The sequence below is a fragment of the Nelumbo lutea genome, chromosome 2 (assembly GCF_056320005.1).
Source record: "Nelumbo lutea isolate HS-2025 chromosome 2, American lotus-T2T, whole genome shotgun sequence".
Taxonomy (NCBI): Eukaryota; Viridiplantae; Streptophyta; class Magnoliopsida; order Proteales; family Nelumbonaceae; genus Nelumbo; species Nelumbo lutea.
Window position 1 is genome coordinate 97,915,875 of NC_142685.1, and position 20,019 is coordinate 97,935,893.

At 37.5% G+C, this 20,019-nt stretch overlaps 1 long non-coding RNA gene and 1 pseudogene across 3 annotated transcripts; one reads left to right on the plus strand and one right to left on the minus strand.

Annotated features, from left to right (window-relative positions):
- The first annotated feature begins 260 nt into the window (after positions 1 to 260).
- Positions 261 to 7,338, plus strand: LOC148872230 (uncharacterized). Of its 3 annotated transcripts, XR_016106658.1 has the most exons (4): positions 499 to 952; positions 1,060 to 1,359; positions 1,793 to 1,829; positions 6,697 to 7,338. It is a non-coding gene; the product is annotated as an uncharacterized LOC148872230 (long non-coding RNA). The 3 variants fall into 3 exon arrangements; XR_016106656.1 differs by lacking the exon at positions 1,793 to 1,829 and having other exon boundaries at positions 261 to 952; positions 6,808 to 7,338; XR_016106657.1 differs by lacking the exon at positions 1,793 to 1,829 and having other exon boundaries at positions 538 to 952.
- A 10,199-nt stretch (positions 7,339 to 17,537) lies between these two features.
- Positions 17,538 to 20,019, minus strand: LOC148872231 (disease resistance protein RPS2-like; annotated as a pseudogene).

Sequence of the window (20,019 nt, forward strand, 5' to 3'; positions counted from 1 at the left end):
TATATATTTGATATGGACGGGCCAGCTCCAATCCAATATATTTTATTGGTCTGTTCAATCCATCCAAATTAATTTTAGACTGGGGAGGATCCAATCCAACAATAAGCATGAATATTGGTAGCCCGATCTCAGAAAATCGTTAACGAGCCAAAGCACTACTGTCGGGATTGAGACTTTATTGTTAGCGATTGGCAATCTACATCTTTCATTGGCTCTATGTAGATACTATGTATTCCAGTTGGAGGCTCTAAGTTTATGTTAGTGGAAACCTTATTGTCATTTATACCTATAAGAGTTTGGAATCGGAATCGGAATGGGTCATTCCGATTTCAGATGTTTGGTTGGACGGAATCGGAACCCGATTCCCATTCCAAGCGGAATGGCAATCCCCGATTTGAGGGAATGGCCATTCCCGACCCACCCCCTAGGAATCGGATTTCCATTCCAAATGGTTAAATCAATAAAAAGGAAAATGACGGAAAAACCCCTCAAACCCCCGATTCTCTTTCTCCTCTCTCGACACTCCAACCCTCTTTCTCCTCTCTCTCTCGACACTCCCTCCTTCAAACCTTCTACAGTTCGGCGGTTGAACTCTGAAGATCCGACCTATATTACTCTGGCCAGGTCATGATGGATCTCTCTCCTTTTATCTCTCCCCTTCTGCAAACCCTTCAATCAGCTCCCTCCCCTTTTGCAAAACATCTCTACCCATCCGCCAAAGAGGTAAAGACATCGTCTCTCGTCTTACTTTAGACGAGAAGATCTCTCAACTCGTTAACAATGCGCCGGCGGTTCCCAGACATGGTATTCCCAGCTATCAATGGTGGTCGAAATCGTTGCACGGCGTCGCTGATGCCGGACCTGGCATCCGATTCAACGTGCTACGAGCTTTCCTCAGGTCATCCTCATTGCCGCATCATTTGATGAACGTCTCTGGTATCGCATTGGACAGGTAAGCGAGTATTCACTCTAACAACTCTGCTCATGAGAAAAGGGCAAAATCATTTTAATCTGTATCCCCCGTGCATTTTTTGATTCTTCAATTTACTTTTACTGAAGGCTATCGGTACCGAAGCTCGAGCTGTATACAATGCCGGGCAAGCCAAAGAAATGACATTTTGGGCTCCGAACATCAATATATTCAGGGATCCCAGATGAGGGAGAGGGCAAGAGACGCCAGGTGAAGACCCGTTGGTTTCTGGCAAGTATGCAATTTCTTTTGTGAGAGGGGTTCAGGGGGATTCATTTGAAGGAGGAAAACTTGGCAATCGTCTTCTAGTTTCAGCTTGTTGCAAGCACTTAACTGCTTATGACTTGGATAATTGGAAAGGAATCAATCACTTTGGCTTCGATGCTCGTGTAAGTTGCATCTTTCCTCTAGTGCCTGGAATTTCAAAAGCGTGGTTGTCACTTTGACAAAAGTGTTTTCCCCTAGAAAACTTTTAACAGTGAACCCCACTGCTCAAATTTCCATAAACATTGGTTGGCTGGTGGAGATGCTTTTTGGGGTTTTGGTTTTGTTTAGTGGCCTTCAGAAACTGCAGCAGAACATGCCTTGCTTTTCTGTCTGTTACTGTGTTTTTTAGTAATAAATAGGTGCTTTAATGGTGGAAGTGATTCCTTTTCTTTTCTCTTTTCTCGACCCTATTCAAGATTTTGCCTAAAATATGGATTTATTATTTTGTTATGGGCTTTTGGGAAATGGAGTACAGATTTCTCTATCTATCTATCTACCTATCTATATATAGTGCATCAGGCTCAAAGTTTCACTCATTTATGTGTATTTTTCTAGGTCAAACTGTCCATGTTGAAGAGTGCATAAATCAAAGGTAATGCATAAAGCATTACTGCTACCATTGGCATTTTTTTTATATTGTATCTTCTGTGTTTTGATTGGGGATGTGGTGGATGTGTGATGTGGCTGAATGGTAGGTGCCCAAGATGAAATGATTAGAAGAATGGGCAGATGAATAAAAAACATGGGCTGATCTAAGGTTCATAATCTAATAGTTGATATGGCCATTTAGGAAATGGAATGGCAAAATGGGATTTGGGAAGACAACTCTGTATGGTTGGGACAAGGCTTTATTAAGCTGAGTTACCATTCTATGAATTGGAAAAGAAAAGATCATCCAATAAAACTTGTGAACAATAAAAACATCACAGTTATCAATGTTTTTTCTTTTCATTCAAGGAGTTATAGAACCAGTAATTTGGAGCGTCCTTTTGTTAAGTATCAGTTATAAAAACTTGCAATGCAAATATCATTTATCTTTGTATTTTTTTTTTGCTCGCAAAAATGTATCTTGGTTATTGATAAGGCTGAAAGTGCTCTTTGTAATTTTTGTACGTGACTTTTGATAATTTCAGAACTTGGTTTTACCATTTTAGTGCTACAAATTGATAAGATCAAATTGTGGATTTTATTATTGTCACATGGTTACTGTTATGGGCCCGGGCGTAGGATTTCGTCATGGGTCGGTCCACGGGGAAAAGCTCCTGTTTTCCCTTGTTCCACTCCTTCCTAAATGAACCTATCTTGGCGTCCTAGAGGGTGATTTGTCCAAGAGATCACCGAACTCTCATTTTACTCTCTTTCTTGATTGAAAATTTGATATCCTCATTCAATAATGGGGTCTCTTTAAATATGAAATTACAAGAGTCCTAATCAATAGGAGCCTCCTTGCTGAATAGGGAGACTTCCAGTTCTATCTTGCTAAGGATAAGATAAGTTAATCCTAATCTGATAAGTTACTAACAAGATAAGATAAGAGCAATAGAGAGCAATAGAATAAGATAAGAACAAGCAAGATGATCTAATCTAATCTGGATGAGACTGCTATTGCTGAACTGGGTAGGATGAGAATCATCGAATCACTGTTACTGCTGGCGGTGGGTCAGGTTCTTGTTGTTGTCGACAGCGATGGTACGTCTTCCCGAGAAATGCGTCCATAACATTACTCCCCTCCTGGACTAAGAGCTTGTCCTCAAGCTCAAACTCTGGATATATGGCCTGGAACTCTATCAATGGGATCCATGTGGCTTCGGCCAATGGTAAGCTACACCATTCCACCAAGACTTCAAGAACTCCTCGATTGAAACGAGAGCGGATGACAGCTTTAGGTTGGGGAATCAGTTTGCCATCTTTCAGGGGTGGTAGGGAGGGGACTTGGTTTGGAGGAACACTTGTAAATGGCTTCAGCAAGGAGATGTGGAAGATATCATGAATCTGGCTGGTCTCTGGCAGTTCCAGTTGGTAGGTTACACTGTCAATCCGCCGTAGAACCTTGAAGGGCCCATAGAATTTAGGGGCCAGTTTCGGGGCCAGTTTCGGGGAAACTATACTGGGACTAGTAATAGCTGCTCGGAGAAGCTGTTGTTGCTATTGTTGATCATGTTGTTGCTTCTACTGCTGCAGTTGTTGCTGTTGTTGGTTATTTGGCTGCTGTGGCTAAGGGTGTTGCTCCTGCTGTGGACCAATAAGAGTCTACTGTTGCTGTTGAGGCCATGACAGTGGTTGTGGCTGTAACTGATGAACTTGTGAGTTATATTGATTTAGTTTTGGAATATTGAACTAGAAATTTGGTGCAGAGAAGCTGTGGGCTTGAAAGTTTAGCATTTTAGAGGGGTTATCGGTGCTAAGATTATTATGGAGTGCAGAAGAGGAAACCATGGATGGGAAGAATCCTGACTGAGCAACTGAAAACTGAGGATTCTGCTGCATATTCATCCACAGGATCAGACTCAAGCCAGGGAAGATTGGGCTCTGAGTATCCTTCATGCCAAAATCATCTACAAGCCAAGGCATTGCCCTCTTGAAAACATTCTCTATGTCAGATTCACTATCTGGCATCCCTGATTGTCTAGGGAATTTTGACCTGAAAAATGGAGGTGGGCAAATGTAGATTGGAGTTTCAACAGGCTCAATATCCCAAATTGAAACTCGGCTTGGACGTTCACCAATTGTTGACTCATCCCATCCAACCTGAAGGTTGCGCCATTGTGAATTTTTCTATCTCACAGGATCCAAATCACTGATACCTGTTATTGTCCCCATGTATCTGCGTACCCCTGATTCCTCAGTCCCAAACATCATCCTACATCTCATCCCAAGAGAAACTTGGGTGTACATTACTTTATTATATTTTGATAACGGAATTACAAATTTTGAAGGACTGGCCCTTAGGTTATAAATATTGTAAATGGATTGTTATTTGCAGCAGCATGGGCGACAGCAGCAAGAATTCCAATATGCATGCTATCACTAGATATGACTGATGACGAAAGGGCTGGTTGTTGTCTGCTTGCACACCTTGTACCCAAGAGAAGCTGTGACTTTTCATCTCTTATAAAAAGAACAGAATCACCAGCAAAGTGTCCTTTTGTGCTAACAAACACACTCCAACCTGTGGTCAGCACGTGTCTTTTTGGTTGACCACGATAGATATGTCTGAATGTCCATGCAACATCATGCAAATCTCTCGTTACTAGTTCCTAGGCTAGGGGTTGCATTGAAAAATCTAGAGGTGGGAAGATCTTCTCTGCTGCCCGGCGAGGTACAGAAAATCCACCATGAGTGCTCGTATCACTAGCTGTAAGTGTTTTGCAAAAGAACTCAGTGGGTTGCTTGCTTTGCTCGAGCCCCATGTCCGATGCCAATAATGCTTCCTTGTCATATTTATTTACAGATTGAAGAGCCATCTGCGCATAAACCTCTTCAGTTTCAGGATTAGCCTTATCCCTGTCATCTGTCCGTTGATTCTGGAAAAACTGCTCGTAGGGATACAGCCAACCTAAGGGGTCTCCGTTGCCGTTGTACGACGGGGATTCCAGCCTGCTGTACTTGGGGATGACTGTGGCTACCAGGGCGACGACTTGCTGTTTGCTGGACGACTTCGTCAAGTCTGGTCGGCGGTTGTTTGTGGTTACAGCTCCTTCTGGATTCCTCTCCTTGTTAGAGAAATACGATTCCAGCAAGCGTTGCAGCTCTTGGGCATCGTCTTTGACCTCACGAACCTCCGCGCTGGTTTCCATGAGCCTATGCTCCAGTTCGTGGACCCTGGATGGTAGCTGCTCCAGATCACCCATGACGGTTGGCTCTGATACCAAGTTGTATGGGCCCGGGCGTAGGATCTCATCACGGGTCGGTCCATGGGGAAAAGCTCCTGTTTTCCCTTGTTCCTCCCCTTCCTAACTGAACCTATCTTGGCATCCTAGAGGGTGATTTGTCCAAGAGATCACCGAACTCTCCTTTTACTCTCTTTTTTGACTGAAAATTTGATATCCTCATTCAATAATGGGGTCTCCTTAAATAGGAGATTACAATAGTCCTAATCAAAGGGAGTCTCTTTGCTAAATAGGGAGACTTCCAGGTCTATCTTGCTAAGGATAAGATAAGATAATCCTAATCTGATAAGCTACTAACAAGATAAGCTAATCCTAATCTGATAAGTTACTAACAAGATAAGATAAGAGCAATAGAATAAGATAAGAACAAGCAAGATGATCTAATATAATCTGGATGAGACTGCTATTGCCGAACTGGGTAGGATGAGAATCATCGAATCACTGCTGCTACTGGCGGTGGGTTAGGTTCCTGTTGCTGCCGGCAGCGATGGTACGTCTTCTCGAGGAATGCGTCCATAACAGTTACACTCTTGCGTCTCAGCTTGGTCATTCAATTGTAGACCCAGTGCCAAGCTTATTCACCTTCAAGATTTAGGACACACAGTTAGCAGAGTTGTCTGAGGTAGCATTCTTCAAAATTCAATAACAAACTTTTTGTTCTTCACAACATATTTATGGAAACAAGATATACGTTAGGTGGCTCTTTACCATTTTACCTCCTTTTGAAGATTGGCATTCAACCTTGATCAATTCATAAAAAATTACAAACAGAAAATAAGGATGGAATCTTTTAAATATGACAGGAAAATAGATAACACCTTTACATAATGAAATCCATACTAGTAGGCCCAGGCAAGTTAGTCCAGCATTGGACAACTAGAACATGAGTGCATAAATTGTTTCTTTCAGGAAAGCTCCTCGGACAGACCTCCCTGATCAATTCTGACTACAGAAGACATGAATACATTAGCTTCAGCAGTGTCTCTAAACTGTGGAAAACCAGTTTTTGAGGATGTCTATGAGGTTCTTTTAACAGGGGTAGAATTGGAAGCTTTGGCTGATTTCGATTCCAACTTTTAGTTGAACCAAACAGTAGGAATCGGAATCCGATTCCAATTCCTGACTGAACCAAACAGATTCCAGGAATGGACCATTCCAATTCCGATTCCAGAGGATTCTGATTCCGATTCCGATTCCAGTTCCGGCTGCAAACCAAACGAACCCTTGATTTCTGTGATTAATCATCTCTTCATGGTTTCTCCTACTAGCTATGATGTCCATCGTGGTTTGGTTTGCTGTTTGTTGAAGAGTATCTTCATCTGAGTTAAATTGATGCTTGAAGACACTGATCGAATCGGTTCAGGTTTGTTCTACAAATACATACCGTGTTGCTTTTCTATAGTTTTGCCCATGGAGGCCCATTTATTAAAAAATAAATAAATAAAGGCTATTGTGGCATTTTCTGTTTTAGCCAATAGTGGCGCATCTTTGGTTTAGTCTATCTTGTTATATTTAATGACTCACTGTGGTCATTATTGGCCCTTGTTGGCCCACTTTCATGATGGGCAGATGTGGCTCATTGTATTGGTTCAAGAAGCCAGCCCATAAAGACAATTCAATTGACTCAATGAGGTCTCTTTTGGCCCATTTTTGACTTGGCGCTATTGGCCCATTGTATAGCCAGCCTATGAAGGATTTCTCTATTGAAGATGCAGCAGGAATACAAAAATGACCTGACATAATTGGTTTGCCACATCATCACCATATTGGAGATTTTCCGCATAGATTTGGATACATCATATTGTAGCAGTTTTGTCAAAATTGAAGGATTTCAAGACGTCATCAGGCTGCAGTTTTGTGAATCCATGGAGGCACTTTCTTGAAGAAGCACAAGATCATCTACTTGCCACATCAGCATTATAACAAGCTTGGAAGACTAGACGATATGGATGAAGGGGTGCCATCATCATCAATCTTGGACCAAACACATAACGATCTTTGGTCCCCATGTGCTTGAGGGGAGTGTTAAGGGATTAGGATAAATCATAATTGTTGAGTTGTTATTATAAAAGATAAGAGACTGTGGAGATTAGGATTGATCTTTGATGGTAGAGTCCCGATTGAATTAGACTTCTTAGTCAATATATACTCTATATATATTGAATGTAATTTCCAGTTCATTAATTCAATTAATCACCCTTTCCCTTTAAATCTTACATTGTTGAATTTTCTTAGTGTAAGGCTTTTTCTTCATATCCATCCAACTTTGATCTTCATTAATTCTTTCCAAATCTGATACCCATTTCACTCAAGGAACTGATCTGGCTCCACCTTTCCCTCTCCTCTATAGTCATCCTCATGCGTGTATATCGGGGTTTAACCTGGTTCATGGGGTAGACAGGCCTTAAACCAATCCCTCTGAACCAGGTTTGAAAAAACTAAAAAAAAAAAAAAGGAGAAATGATTCTCAATACAAGGGACATATTGACTGTATTGATATTTTGAACCTTGATTTATGGCCAAAAAAGGTGATTTTATAAAAAATAACGAGGTGAGGTGACTTTAGCACTTTAGAATACATAGATAGAAAAAAGTTACCCAACAAAAAAAAAAAAAAGAAAAGAAAAGGATCATCCAATAGGACAATCAAGTGGAAAGTTATGGCCTCTAGAAATTTACATATAAGGCAAATTAAAAATGGTAAACAAATTGGTTGTTTATACATAATGGCTCAGTTTGGAAGGAGTACAAATACAAATATATAGAGTGCAAAACCTTGTATTTTGTATTATTTTGTATGTATTTGCACTCTGCGTATTTGTATTTATACTCCTTCCAAACTGAGCTAATAGGAGAAAACAGATTTAGGGGCATGACCAAACCGGCCATGGGTTGCTCAACAAGTTTTGACTTGTTCTTGTATTCAGAATCATGCTTATATGACTTGGGGGTTAGTTTGGTTGTGCTGAAATTAGCATCGAATTGCTAAAAAGTTAAGAAAAAAAAAAAACTAAAGAGCTTTCTGCAATGGATCAGATTGGGCATTATAATTCTATGACTACCCTTGATACAATTATCTCCATAACATGACCATATTAATTATTAATTAATTAAGTATTAATTTATTAAGTTATTACTTAATTATTAAGCAACTAATTATTAATTATTAATTAATTAAATATTAACTTATTAAATTAATACTTAATTATTAAGTAATTGATTATTAATTATTAATTATTAATTAATTATTTATATTTTATAAATTATTATCTTTCTATTTATGTATTTATGAAATTTTTAATAATTTATTTTTTATTTTAGTTATTATTAAAAACCATTAATTATTATTGTTTTCATTAGTAATGAATAAATAATGATTTATTAATTATTAGTCATATGTATTTATTTTAATAATTTCTCAACCATTTATAGTAATTAATAAATATTTAATATCTTTAATCAATAATATGTAATTATTATTTATTAGTTTTTTATACATTACATTTTTTGACCATTACAATAAATATTTATTAGTTTACTAATTTTTATCAATTTATTCATTATTTAATATTTAATTAATGTATAATATATTTCTTATTTTTAAATATTTTATACTATTTTATAATAAATTTATTAAATAGTTTCCAAATATATTCTGTTCCTCAAGGGTAGGAATGTTAAACATTTATGGTATCATATTTATATGATTTTATAGTTACTCATAACTAAAATTCGTGGCTATAGCTATAAATAGCTTTTAACCACATACAACTGTTATTTAGCCACGAATAAGATTGCTGTAGTTAAAGATCAATTTCATAGTTATAACCACTAATAATTAAAATCTGTGGCTATAGCTATAAATACTTTTTAGCCACGAACAAAAAAAAGGTAGTAATAGATCAGCTTAACTTATAGCCACGGATGCCTGAAAACCGTGGTTATAGGTAGCTATTAGCTCCGGACAAACTACTTTTAACTATAGGCAGAATGACCATAGCTAAAGCTCGACTTTTTGCCATAGATAGGAAGATGTCTATGGCTATAGCCTAACTTTTAGCTACAGTTTTGATGTTTGTAGTTAAAGTGCAGTAGTTATAGCCCCAATTTCATGAAGTGAAATCTTTGTCTTGTGCTTTACTTCCTTGCATTGATTTGTTCTTTATGCTACATTATATTGATTTTTTGGCATATCAATTTCTACTAACTCTCACAAACACACTCACATTATTAAGAAGACCTTAATCGAAATTTGTGTGAAAGAACCCAATTCACCCGAAACTGACTGGCCACTAGTGATGACATCTAGGAGTGGTAAATGGGTGGGTTGGGTCGGGTTGGGTAAGGGTTGAATATCAACCACCCATTGACCCACCAACCCACCATGACCCATCATCAATCCTAGTTAAAGGGTAATAACCCATGCTGACCCACCCACATTGACTCACTTGATCCATCCTTTTAACCACCCTCACCCATACTAACCCACACGCCCTAATTTATAAATACAAAAACAACCCGTATATGCAAAATAATAAATTTTGAGAGAATAATCTCTCTCAAGAGTGTCACGTGACAAAAACAAGTCAAGTCAACCCATATACCAAAAAATGCAAAAATTGTAGATAAATGCAGAAAATTGAAGAAAAAATGAAGAAAATGTAAAAAGAATAAAAAATTGTAGAAAAATACAAAAATTACCAAAATTATGAAAAATACAAAAAAATACTAAAATTTTATAAAAAATTTAGAACTTTTGTAGAAAAATCAGAAAATGTGCAAAACAAATACCAGAAAATTGTAGGAAATGCATGAAAAACACCAAAAGAATGAAAATTTATGCAAAAAATCACCAAAATATTGTAGAAAATGTAGAAAAATACCAAAAATTTGCAAAAATGCAGAAAATAATAAAAAAATTGAAAAAAATGCATAACTTTTATAAAAGTGATTTCACAAAAGTACTTTTATGAAAGTACTTCTACAAAAGTACTTCTATAAAAAGTGCTTTAATAAAGTACTTTCATAAAAGCACTTTTACAAAAGTGCTTTTATGCATTCATAAAAGTACTTTTATAGAAGTGCTTTTGTGTAAAAGTACTTTTGTAAAAGTAATTTTGCAAAAGTGCTTTTGTAAAAGTACTTTTATAAAAGTGATTTTATGCTTTCATAAAAGTGCTTTCATATAAAGGTGCTTTCATAAAAGCACTTTTACAAAAGTGCTTTTGTGTAAAAGTATTTTTATAAAAGTACATTCGCACAAGTACTTTTGTAAAAGTACTTTAATAAAAGTACTTTCGTAAAAGTACTATGCTTTCATAAAAGTACTTTAATAAAAGTGCTTTCGTGTAAAAGTGCTTTCATAAAAGTACTTTTTCAAAAGTGCTTGTGTAAAAGTACTTTCACAAAAGTACTTTTGTGCCTTCATAAAAGTATTTTCATAAAAGTACTTTAATAAAAATGCTTTCGTGTACAAGTGCTTTCATTAAAGTACATTATAAAAGTATTTTCGTAAAAATACTTTTGTATAAGTACTTTTCTAAAAGTACTTTTGTAAAAGTACTTCCAAAAAAGTAATTTCGTAAAAGTACTTTTGTAAAAGTACTTTTGTAAAAGTACTTTTAAAAAATTATTGTTGTGTAAAAGTGCTTTCATAAAAGTCCTTTTCATAAAATTGTTTTTGTAAAAGTGCTTTTGTACAAAATTGCATATGAATACAAAAGTTAATAAAATCTATTTTATTTCACTTTTATAATCAAAATAAAATGTAGCATAATGGTTTGGAAGTGTAATGAGATGTTGGCACAATACAAGGCTTGAGTTTGAAGCACTACAACTTCCATTTTTTGAGGATTGGAGAGTATAGATAGAGTTTACTTTGACCCAATCAATCTTGACCTGCACGACCCAACCCATCTTGACCCAAATGGGTACTCTCAAATTAACCCACCCTAACCCTTTTCCACTGACCCTAATGGGTTGCTTGACCCATATTGACCCACCAATAGATTGGGTGGGTATGGGTGGGTTCCAAGGTGGGTGGGTTTGGGTGAGTCAAATGGGTTGAGGTCAAGATTGCCATCCCTAATAACAATCTACCAACTCTAGTCAAAACCGATTGACCACACTTACACAGGGCCGAGTAGGGCAAGGATACAAATGTTCACCCCTACAAGCCATTAGTGTTTAGGGCCCGACCAATAAAAATCATCCCCTAAGGTTGTGTTTGGTTGCAGTATAAACACATTCAAGTATTATCTTTCCTATCTCTGATTCTTCTTGGGTAAGTCCTATGCAAGTTGTGCCAAAAAAGGGTGGGACCATTGTAGTCGAAAATGAAAATAATGAATTAATCCCTACAAATACAGTAACGGGTTGGATGGTATGTATCAATTATAGGAAATTGAATGAAGTTACTAGAAAAGATCATTTTTCCCTTCCCTTTATTGATCAAATGATTAAAAAACTTGCTGGTCAGGAATTTTATTATTTTCTTGATGGTTATTCTGATTATCACCAAATTCTCATTGCCCCTGAAGACCAAGAGAAAACAACTTTTACATGCCCTTATGGAACATTTGCATTTAGGAGAATGCCTTTTGATTTGTGCAATGTCCTTGTTACTTTTCAAAAATGCATGATGTCTCTATTTTCGAATTTCATTGATGATTTTATAGAGATATTTATGGATGACTTCTCTATTTTTGGATCTTCATTCGATGCATGTTTGCATAGTTTGTCCTTGGTGTTTGAAAGATGTTAGGAATCTAACATTATTCTTAATTGGGAAAAATTGAATTAATTGAGAAACTTCTCCCTCCAAAATCGTTGAAAGAAGTTAGAGTTTTTTGGGACATGCAAGTTTTTATAAATGGTTCATTAAGGACTTTTCTAAAATTGTTAGGCCTCTAACTAATCTTTTAGTGAAGGATGCACCGTTTGTGGTTGATAGTGTTTGTTTGCATGCATTTAATCGTTTAAAAGAGAAATTGATCCAAGCTCCCATAGTTCCGGCCCCCATTTGGAATTTGCCTTTTGATATCATGTGTGATGCAAGTGATGATACTTCAGGTGCAGTTTTAGGACAAAAAATAGACAGGAAATTTCGTACCATTTATTATGCAAATAAAATCATGATGAGGCACAAATAAATTATACAACAACTGAAAATGAACTACTTGTTGTAATATTTTCTATTGAAAAATTTAGACCTTGTTTGATCTTGTCTAAAGTGATTGTCTATACTGACCATTCTGCATTGAAGTATTTACTTGCTAAAAAAGATGCAAAACCTAGGTTGATAAGATGGATTTTATTGTTGCAAGAATTTGACCTAGAAATCAAAGACAAGAAAGGCATCAAAATCATGTTAATTGATCACTTGTCTAGAATGGACGGGGAGTATGTGGAGAGCATGGATGAACACCTTTTGCATGATGAATTTATTGATGGAAATTTATCTTTTGTGCATGATAATGATGAACCGTGGTATGTTGATTTTGCTAATTTTCTTGTAGGTGACGAGTTGCCCTTAGCATATCTTTTCATCAAAAGAATAAATTTTTATTTGATGTAAGGCACAATCATTGGGAGGAACCGTATCTATACAAGATTTGTGTAGATGGCATGGTGAGAAGATGCATACTAAAGGAAGAGGTGCGGAGTATACTTCATTTTTTTCATGACAAAGAAGCAGGTGGACACCATGGACCATCCAAGACAACAACAAAGGTTTTACAAAGTGGATTTTATTGGCCTACATTATTCAAAGATGCTTCTGCCGATGTAAGTTCTTGTGATCGATGCCAATAGACAGGTAATATATCTAAGAAAAATGAGATGCCCCTAAACAATATTCTTATTTGTGATATTTTTGATGTTCGGGGCATTGATTTCATGGGCCCTTTTCTAAAATCCTTCAATAATGAGTATTGGGAAAATTTCTGTTTTGATATGGTTTCTGTATTTTGGGCATAATTTTCTTCCTACAACTCGGATTGAGGTGATTCAAACGGATAATTAAAGCTAAGAGATAGGGCTACAACTCTTATGTTTATCACTCAACCTAATTCTGTAGCCAACCAAGTGAAATTCGAGCTATAAGTTTCGGGTCTAGCAGTTGGCAGTGCAAAAGAGATAGGAATTCAACTGAGATAAAGACTAAGAGACCTAATTTGTGTTGAATTAGGAGTCTACATTGAAGAAAGAATTAAGGAGAAGCTGCACTATAAAAATGATCATAGACTCAAGGCAAAGGGGCACATCCTTAGAGAGAATTCAGCAGAGAAGAAAAGAGGAAGCAGTCTCAGCATGCCAAAGAAGCAAAGGAAGAATCCGTATTCAAGAGGGAGAAAGGCTTAGTTACTATACTTGTCTTCTACCTTAAAAGGCTAAAGTTTTCTTGTTATTTTATTCATTCTTTGATGTGTTCTTGCTGTGTTTCCCTTTTAATTTTCTTGAGTATGTTGAACTTTATGATGTCTAGCTAAATTCTCTTAGCTAAGGTTTAGATGGATTTTGATCTTAAGATTATATAGTTATTTGTTTAATTCAATTCAATACCTTTATTATTTGCATGATGAATTTTTATTGCTATGCTTAATGCTTTAAAAGAATTGGTCAATCTTTTAATGATTTGATGATTCATGCATGACTGACCAAAGGATTGTTATGAATTAGATCCTTAGGCAATAAAAATCGCATGATAGACTATGATATTGAAAGATGATTAGCTCATGCATGGGAATCAAGGAAGCTTAGTGTGTCAAATCCCCTTCTACGATTAGAGGTTTTCAAAGAAATTAATACTTATTTTTCCTTTTGACAGCCACTTAGAAATTTGATGATAGAATTGGATTAATAAAGGATTAATATAACTTGAGAAAGCTTATTAATTAATTTAGAGAAATCCACCATCACATGCAAGTAACTTTAATATACCTTAGGGTAATTTCGGTCTTGAATTGGATTAAATAGATAATTATATAACCTTGACTTAATGAAATCTAAACCCTAGCTGCATTCATCCATCAATTCAGTTTTTATTAAGTTCTTGGATTTGCATTAATTCTTTTAGTTTTTATTCATTCAATTGATTCACGAGTTCAACCTATGTTAGTTTAAAATTGATTTGATACTGTGATCTAGTCTCTGTGGGATCAACACTTTTCTCATCATTATACGCACATTTGACTAAGGTACACTTGCCTGAATTAACTGTGCATAAATCACACAACCTCCAAGGTGCTTGTCACGGGACTACTGGTTGTTGAGGTCATTCTACTATTGATTGTTCTGCGGTGGCACGAATGCACCAAACTTCTCTCATGCTTACCCTTGGTTGTCACTGAGGGGTTTTTAAGGTTCACTGTGGATGTTCTTGCCTTCCAATAATTGATTCTTTATTCTTTATGTTGGTGTTGCTTAAAAATGTCTTTGAGTTAATAAAAATGGAAATTAAAAGGTGAAATCTCAGCTTTCTACAAAGTGAGAATATAGCTTTTTGTAGCAATTCCCACAGACGAAGCTGATTGATGGTGCGCGATCTGGATGCTCCTATCTGGATGGCAGCTCGGGCATCTGTTGTTGAATGGGATGGGAGAACTATAAGGAAACAAATCAAAGAACCCAAACTGGCTAACCCGATGAGGTCACTCCAATGCTTAAATTAGTATTTTTGTTATGGTTACAAGCTAAAAGCTTGAAAATAAGAGAGTTAGAATGCACTTAATTGTACATACCTTATTCTTCTGTGAGGTTGGAGGCAAGGTCTTTATATAGGCATTGCTTGGCGTGGGTTTCACGCACCGTGTTCGAGATCTCTGGGAGGTCATGCTTAACTGGTCTGAAATCCTTTGAGGTAATTGCCATGCACATTGACCAGTCTCTGCGCCCTATTCAGTTTCCTTCGGAACATTTAGAACATGGGCCAACTTTCGAGAAACTTGAGAGTGTTGGGATATGCATGCCAAATCGGTTGGCAAGTACATCTCACAGGTCACTACTTGGACCTCAATCAATTTGGCAAGCCCTCGAAGGAGGTCACTCCTCACATTGAGGTCACTTCGGTTGGTGACGATGTGCCATAGGTCAGCCTAGATGAGGTGCTACAAGCTGCCCCGAGTTGTGGACGAGGTTGCCAGCTAGGTTCCCACTAGGTTAGCAGGGTAGGTCGCCAGATCAGTGGCAAAGACAGGTCGCCAGGTCGGCCCCATCACTTTAGCTAAGGCTTATCATCACCTAGTTGGTGCCGATGTGTCATTCAATTGTTCTATGATGCCATGTGTCATGACATCACTGGAGGGCCAAATCCCCCCTCATCACTTACCAAAAGTCCTCTTACATGTAATTCTCAAATCTGCCTTTCTACCTTGGAAACAATTAGGTTCCTTAGGTTTCTTAATGCCGAACAATGAGCTTAGATCTTCTAGGGGCCGTAATAGCCCATAACCGCTCACATATGGTGGAGATAGGCACTAGAGCCTGCCCACTTTGAAAAATATTAAATACCCACTTTCTCTCAAGTTTAGGTCACCAACAACAAAGCAATATAATAGTCCTAACCCATTGTACTGAACAAGGCTTATACTTAATAATCTCAGTGCCTCCGCCACTGAGTCCATCACCAACAAGAACCTTCCCAAGAGAAGGCCCCAACTGCACCTCTTCCCTACCCACTACCAGAAAAATACCAACCACCTTTGGAGCCCCAACCCACTCAGCTTCCCCCCTACCTCGCCCATGAAACACCTATGCAACTCCACCTCTCTCTCCCTGATCTCTTGTCCCCAACTCAAATCCTCAAACCATCTTTTGTTAATCTAACCTCATTCTCTCCACCCTCCAAAAAAAACCCAATTCCATTTCATAAATCTAATGCTAAGCTTTTTATCTAATGGGTCTAGATTCATGAACAATCATGCACAAGGCCACATCAATGCTCCTGTATAGTTGAATGGATTAACCCTTTATTATGACCTAACAAACCATCACCACCTAGCTAATTCCAAGTAGAGCACCACTGTTTCCTTTATCTATATAATTCTTTCTTCCACACATTTCTCCTCTCCTTGATCTGCCCTCTAACTCCCATTTTCAATAGCCAAGCCAAGCACCACCAGATCCCTACTTTCTCACAACTAAAACCGTTCTTCTTCTCCATCAATAAAATCATGAGCCAAACTATTCAAGTAACTAATACACATTTGCAAAAAAGATCTTTAGTTAAAGAAAACAGTGCAAGTCCCATGGAGTTAGCCGCAAGGTTACTATTTTGAAAAACTTGGGGAATAATTAAATAAATTTATGAAAACTCGAGTATTTTAAGTCTTTTACCCAAAATACATTCATTTTGTTGATGTGGCAGTTGTATTTTGTTTTGAAAACAAAATCAATCCGATCACAAAATCAATCCAAGCACAGGTAGATACATTCACATGTAGATAAGAAGCAGATACATATACAAAACCATGTATATCGACGATGAAGCATAAAACAAGGGGTAAATTGCTGACCTCCCTGAAGTTTCTGACAATTGCTACCCTTGAAGTTTTTCATAATTATAATCACCTCCCCTGAACTTTCTAACATAATTGCAAGTATACCACCTCTTCTCTTAGAATCGTCTAACAAGAAGCACAGAAATGTCCAAAATACCCATGCAGTTATTAGTGAGGCAGGATTCTATAAAAAAAATAATCCAAACTTTATATACAACAAAAAAAGAGAATTTAAAGTTTCAGCTTTACCTTTGAGGGATTGATATGAAGGAAAAATTTGGAAAACAAATCAATTCCATAAAATATATTCAAAGGGTTTGAGCTAGGTAATCATATGAAGAAAAAAAATTTAATTGTATGGGTATTTTGGACATTTTTGTGCACTCTAAAAATTTTTAGAGGCTTCTATGAGAGGGAGTGTACTTGCAACTATGTTATAATGTTCAGTGATTGCCATTATCAAACTTCACCCATGTGAGCAACAACCAGAAACTTAGGGAGGTTTTTTCAATTTACCTCAAAATAAAAGAAAGGAAAATTTTGACTGAAGCCCACCTCATAAATTTTAACTCCACTTAACACACACAAACTACATATCCATAGGTAGGAAACTTGGAAATACATTAAGACCGTATAAAAGAGAGAATCAAACTTGATAATATGACAGAACCTTAGAAGTGTAGCTTTTAAAGCGGTGGTGAAAAGGGAACTTACTTGAACCTATCTTACAGCAAACAGAACATGAGGATGAGTGGAAGAGACGAATGACAGGGAGGGATAATGACAATGGAGAACAAGGCATCTCTCAGGGGGCCGATCCTGCTCTTCAGAATTCTGAAAGTAGAGCATGAAGTAGTCTCACACAAATGAAATAGAAAATGTAAGTGACAAATGTTAGTAGTAGAACCCGATTCAAGACCAAACAAAATCACCATAAAGAGGTTGGAGTTGTTGTTTGATGTCGTCATGGTCCCATTCCAATGCTTCCCACCATGCTCTTGAGCATACAATTTTCTTTAGAGCACCTGTGTCCAAAGATGTGCCATTTTGCTGCTGCCGCTGCTCAATGCTAGTGCTCAAACCCAAGGGAAACTTCTTTAAATTTGGACACTCAGACACAATAATAATTTCTAATGAAGGTAACCTAGCCAATGCATATTGTACTTTGCACAATCCAAGTAGCTTTGGTAGGTTGTGCATTGTTAAGTACTTTAACTTTGGAAGGAGCACCGGAGCATCATCATCCTTATCTTCCACTTCCTCCTTGATTATCTCTTCTAGTTCCTCACAGTTGTGGATTAAAATTGTTTCCAAACCTTTGGTAGAGGAGAAACCCAGCTTCCTGAAAAGATACTTTTCAACATGGGACAACAACGTACACCCAAATATGTTAAGTTGTTAAAGCTTGTTGGTGAAACTCGGGGTCCCTCCAAAATAGTCCTTAATATGTGCATCTCTAACAACATGAATAATTTTATGTTTGGTAAAACAGAAACGGCATTAGCAGATGCATCCATGAGCGCGAGCATGGTTTCCATGGCATAACATTGTTGCAGAATACAACATTCTAGACGATTTAGATTCTCCACTCGGGCAAAATCTGGTAGTGTTTTAGCTGTCATACTCCCTTCTAACCAGAAAAGTGAGGCTTTACTCAGTAACTCCAAATGGTATTGGGTATGCCATTTCCCTCTTCAAACACTAACATTTGTTCCCTTTCAAGGAAGGGTATGCACAGACAAGAAACACCAGCCTCAAAATTTCGCATGATCTCATAAAGTGGGTGTATCTTCATCTGGTTCCTAAAATTTGATCTGGCTTGCAGATAAAAAGACTTCAAGCATTGGTTATTTCAAGACAAACTTGCTCCCAGGAAACGCTCGAGATAATCCACATTTGGGAAGAGAAAGCCAAATCTGGATAGCTTTACCAATCTGGTTGCCTCCTCTGTAACAGCTTCTGAAACTGTAATCCATTTATTCTTAAACATAATATTAGTGAGAACACCTTGAGCATGTAATATTAAGTCTTCTAGTCTAGCGTTCCACGAGGGAACAAGCTAGGGCCTTTCTTCATCCTTTTGGTCTACTGTAAATATTACCCACAAACTCCTAAGATGAGTTAGTTGCCCAACTTCGGCCGGCAAGTGCTCAATATTAGGTCCAACATGAAGTGCTTCAAGTCTGGTCAATGCTCCTAGTTGCGGCGGTACAACTTTCAGATAACTACATCCCCAAAGAAACAACCCTCGGAGGCCTTCTAGCTTGGAAATAGATGGCGGTCATTCCTGAATATGGGTCCAGGATAGGTTGAGAACTCTAAGCCCCTGCATATACTCGAAGAATGACACCAGAATAATCTCTAAATGCTTATTTTTCAACAACAACAAAGTTGAGAGGGTGGAGGAGAGCTCGGGCCTTTCAGGAAGACTAGAGATGTCATTGTTCATGAGCAAGATTTTGTTGGCTTCTCTCCAATATTCCTCCTCACAAAGAAGCTGCAACCAGAGGGTGGTGATGGTGATGATGTTGTGATACGTAATGCAAATCTCCAATGGTCTCATGCATCTTTACTCTTAATGATCGGTAACCACGTTCAATCTTTTCCAACAAGGAGGCATTTGTAAGTTGATTCACAAAGCTTAGACCTTTATCACGTGCATTGCTCCAGCTACCACTTGGCTGGACATCATGGTATCCTTCTGTCCACTAATGATCAATCAATTCATCCACATAAACCTCATCGTCTTCTGGCCATAATGCAACATACAACAAGCATTTCTTCAGGTTTTTGCTCTTCAGTTGGTCGTAATTAAACTTCAATATCGCCAGCACTTTGTCTTCCATCTCAAGAGTAGTCTCATACTTTACTGAACTCAACTCGCATTGTGCGTTTCTCCACTCATGGGCATCACGCTTATATCTTAAGCACCCTCCGATAACCTTAACAGCAAGTGGCAGACCTCTGCACTCTTCAACTACTTGCAAAGCTATTGGTTTTATTTCAGGAGAATCCATGACTTCACCGACAATCTGGTGAAACAATTGCCATGCTTCTTCCCTAACTTTTGAGCTTTCTCATGTTATTGACCAATCAAACCCATTAAATTTAATCTCTTATGAGATTAAAACCCAACACCAGCTGCTTCCCATGATGTTCGGCTGTAAAAATTTGTAGATTTTCAGTTTCAGTGAGTAATAAGTCGAACATCTAGATATAGCAAGCTACAAACTACAGAAAATCTCAGCCAACACAAGAGCGTCAAGCAAACAAAGAACACAGAAAGGTCGCTAGGCAAAAATAAATAATTGATATGGTTTAAATTACGCTGCAGCCCATACATCAACTCAAATTTACGCTTTGAGACCAAGAGAAGTGATCCTGTGCTATGCAT